Source organism: Odocoileus virginianus, chromosome 26 (genome assembly GCF_023699985.2).
Source record: "Odocoileus virginianus isolate 20LAN1187 ecotype Illinois chromosome 26, Ovbor_1.2, whole genome shotgun sequence".
Taxonomy (NCBI): Eukaryota; Metazoa; Chordata; class Mammalia; order Artiodactyla; family Cervidae; genus Odocoileus; species Odocoileus virginianus.
In genome coordinates this window covers 31,300,746-31,305,158 of record NC_069699.1, presented here as the reverse complement: position 1 = coordinate 31,305,158, position 4,413 = coordinate 31,300,746, and the positions used below count along the sequence as shown (strand labels likewise).

General features: G+C 40.4%; 1 pseudogene; it reads left to right on the top strand.

Annotated features, from left to right (window-relative positions):
* Positions 1-3,543: 3,543 nt before the first annotated feature.
* LOC110135235 (large ribosomal subunit protein eL30 pseudogene) lies at positions 3,544-3,890 on the top strand (annotated as a pseudogene).
* Positions 3,891-4,413: the final 523 nt, after the last annotated feature.

Sequence of the window (4,413 nt, the reverse complement as noted above, 5' to 3'; positions counted from 1 at the left end):
TGAATGAACGAAAGAAGAGGTCAATGAAAAAAATAAAAGAAGTTAGAATAGAGAGGCTTTTTAAAGGTTGAAGCAATGAATGAAACTATAAAAGAGAATTTAATTTTGTCCAAGTGGGGGCTAGTAGGGAAGGGGCTTCTAACTGAAGCCCGTGTGTTGTGGAGTGAAGAAGTTAGGAGTTTGGGGACCAGGAGACAATGTCTATGAACTCTATTTTGTCTTGTTCCAGAAGCCAAACTGGAAAAGAAGCCAAGAGTTTAACAGTTTAAGTACTTTGGGGTGACAAAGACCTCAAGTGGGAGGAATGACCTCAAGAATCCCAAACAATCTCTAAATTCCGGTCAAAGGTATTTAAGCTCATCACAATCAGAACAAAACCATTTTTGGTCACTCTTTAGTTAACAAATAACTCCAATCAGTAGGTAGGAAGAATGGGGAAACGTGCACGGCAGTAACTCATTTCACAACTGTGCCCATGACCTCAGCCCCTCTGGCCCCTCTGTTAATATGTGCTAATTCCCATCAATATGGTGCTCCCAAACTTAGCACCCAGGCACCCCTGGAGAGCGTCTCCTGGGTTTGACAGTTGTGCCTTTAAGCATCGTGCCCTTCTGGTTCCTTGTTCCACTGGCTCACTTATAACAAGTATTATGTAATCATTTGACCCTGAGCCAAGGACACAGGCCTATGGAGGCCCCAGTTGATGTGGGAGCAAAGCTTTTAGCTTGTGAGGCTGAGGGTGCTGGGCTAAGCAGTATCCTAGGGCTTACAGATGTTACTCTTGGCAGTTATTCTGTTACATTCTTTTCCTAAGAGGTGGACAAGTCTTTGCAGATAAAGCAGTTACTTGTATACCCCAGTTTCACATGGGCTTGTTTATAACATACCACCAAAATGTGTTTCCCATGGAATCCTGAGACTCATGGGGGGATTACATGGTGATGGATGTGTTCCTCTTGTCTAGAGCTCTGAGCCACTCTGTGATTTGTATGAATTTGCTTTGCTCTCTGGTAATAAAATCAAATCTACAACTGGTCAGATTTTCTTTTCTTACAGGAGGAACGCTTATATTTATTATTCTGTGCCTGGTGCCAGGTAATGAGTAGACTGGCTCTAGCAGGTTGGCAGGAAGACAGACGGTGCAGTGTAAAGGACACTGAAATAAAAGCAAGGATACCTGCATTCTGGCATTTCCTCTACCATCACCAGGTTCCTGATGCTGAGATAATGCTCAAACAACTTCTCTTTGGAGAAAATCTCCCTGGCTTCACTGCATCCTCCCCTATCTCCAGGGGTTTCACCCTTCTCCTCTCTGCTTCTGTATTTCCCTGAGTTTTACCTGATGAAGCTTTGCTTCAGATAATAAAGCAAACAAAACAACAAAGGTCTGACCTTGAAACAATTTTAAAGCGCCTACACACTGGAAGGTGGAATGAGGATATAAACATTCCCTGCCCCCTGCACCCCCCCCCCACAGCCCAAAAGGAGTATTTCTCATCAGCTCCCAGTTAGAATATCATGTCTTCCATCAATACCACCCTATTTGGATAACTCTCTTTTTGTTGTTTAAGCCCAGTTGTTTCTGCATTCCCCTATTCCTTGCCTTCCCTGGTTTGTGAAGGTCAGTCATGACTAAGTTGCCACCTTAATACTGGGGGAAAGATGTTGAATATGATTCTGGCTATTGTCCATCCTCATTCTTTACTGGCCTCCATGGAGATGCCCCCTGTTCTGCTGGTCCCTGGTGATCCTAGACAGGTGTCTGCTGAGGTGCACCTGGCCCTGCCTCCGGAGCTGGAGGCCACGACACCCTTCTGCAGCCCTCACGTGATGTTACTAGACTCAGAGCACTAGATCAGAAGTGCATGTGACATCTATGACCATGGCAATGAATTCGGATACTCTTTCCTTCTAATATAAATATGTTCTTCCTATTCAAAAGATGGCTTCTTATATGTTTGTCCTCTTCAACGTCCATCAACAACTCTTACCAACAGATTCTGCTTATCTGCATAGCAACAAACTCAATTGGCTTATACCTGTGAATCATGAATCTGCTTATGAACAAGTATGTTTTGTTCATTTAAAATCTGACCCTTTATATCCACTAAGCCCTATATATGGAAGGAACAAGATTGGTAACTGTTCTTTAATAAAATGTTTAAATACTTAAACATGTTAATATGTTATTAGTAAACTTTAGAGTATATTCTACTCTAGGTGCAGATAATTATATCTATTATTGTTGCTTTTAAATAGACTAACTAGGACTTCAAAAGAAAACCTCAAGATACTTTAAGTCCTGTTTTTCAACTTGTTTTACAAAGAAAAATAGATTTCATTCGCATAATCTAGTAGTCATATTTAATTATACATATCTACATTTCAAAGAACATATTTGCCTTGAGCCAGGGAAAACAGAATCCCAACACAGTTCATATTGAATGTGTGCATCCTAGAACACCACACAGAAGCTGACATATGCATTGGAATTATTCATACCACTTGTATACTTTAGGGGATGAACACCTTGAAGATAAACTCAGAATTTTATGAATAGTAAGTCAAATCTTGATTTTCTTTTTGCAATAACTGAAAGCAGAGGGGTAAATAATTCAAAACAGCAAATAATCTAAAAATAACTTAAACTTAATTATGAAATATGTTACACATCTAACCCATTCCAGATGCAGCTAATGATGTTTTACCCAAATTCATAGTGAAACTGATTTAGATACTTATTAGTGTGGGGCAAGCTATGGAATCAGGTAAGAATGTCTGGAATAAGATACAAAGACAAAGTAGATTCAAAATTCAGATATAATTCCATTGCTTTTTAACTTCCCAGCAAGCCTATTATTTTAAAGAATCATACTTTTCACATCATTCTCAGAGGACAGGTCTGTTTTGTTTGTCTCAGATGTAAGCAACTCAAATGCTAAAAGTCACAAAATGCAGTCAAACACTTGCATTTATTTTATCAGTTCATATTCACAATTGGGCTTTCCCAAGTGGCTCAGTGATGAAGAACCACCTGCCAATTCAGGAGACACAGGTTCAGTCCCTGGGTTGGGAAGATATCCTGGAGGAGGGCATGGCAACCTACTCACACTTCTTGCTTGGAGAATCCGACGGACAGACAGAGAAGCCTGGCAGGCTGCAGTCCACAGGGTCACAAAGAGTCGGACACAATGGAAGCGACATAGCACGCAGGCATGAATGCATGGATACACAATTAGCCGACCAGTATATCTCAACCAAATTTGACAATTTGGACTTGACTGAGATGACCTATAGTTTTCCAACTTTGTGTTACATGACTTTCTTTGCCAGACACACTTCTTCTGCTCTTGTCACAGAATTCAAATCAGGAGGGTATGACAGAAATGGTTTTTGAAGTTTGAAGTCTGACAGAAATTACAAAAAAAAAACCCAAAAAAACCCAGCAATAGCAACCAATAATAATTGAGCATGCCTTTCTCACTCCTCGGACATCTTGGAGGCTGCTCTTGGTTGGGGGTGTCCCTCGCCTAAGGCAGGATGATGGTGGCCACAAAGAAAATGATCAAGTCACTGGAGTCAATCAACCCTAGGCTCCAGCTGCTTATGAAAAGTGGAAAGTATGTGCTGGGGTACAAGCAGACTGAGAATGAGCAGACAAGGCAGAGGGAGACTGGTTATACTCGCCAACAACTGCCCAGCCTTGAGGAAATCTGATATAGGGTATTACACCATGTTGGCCAAAACTGGTGTCCATCACTACAGTAGCAATAATGTTGAATTGGGCACAGCATGTGAAAAATACTACAGAGTATGCACACGGGCTATCATTGATCCAGGTGGTTCTGATATCATTAGAAGCATGCCAGAACAGACTGGTGAAAAGTAAATCATGTATAATTTCCCTTAATAAAACTGACTGGAGATGGTTTTTCAAAAAATAATAATAATTGAGCCCTTCCTCTATGACAATAATCACAGCTAGAGTCTGATATGTGTCCTCCCGTGACACTTTGAATTGTGTTAAGGTTTGGAAACTGTCAGAAATATTTAAGGCCCTGCAGGGCAAAGACAAACTGAGCTTGTCTCAAAACACCAAAAAGTACACTACACTCTTATACTCTGGGAAATCAAAGACTCAGAGCAAGGCAGAAAGAGAAATAATGATGTTAACAAAAAGAGCTAACATAAATAAATAAGGTGCAATTTATAAGCTATCACTGTCTTCCACATTTGCCTTGTTTTGTGATATCATGCCAGTACTAAAGCATGTTTTACAAACCTTACAGTCAACATAAGCATTGAAATTAAGAGTAACACACTTCAGATGGACTAAGCTCAGTTTTGAGGCACAACAATTGACAACAAAGTCTTTGTATCTTTATACTGGACATTGAAAAACACAACAAAAGG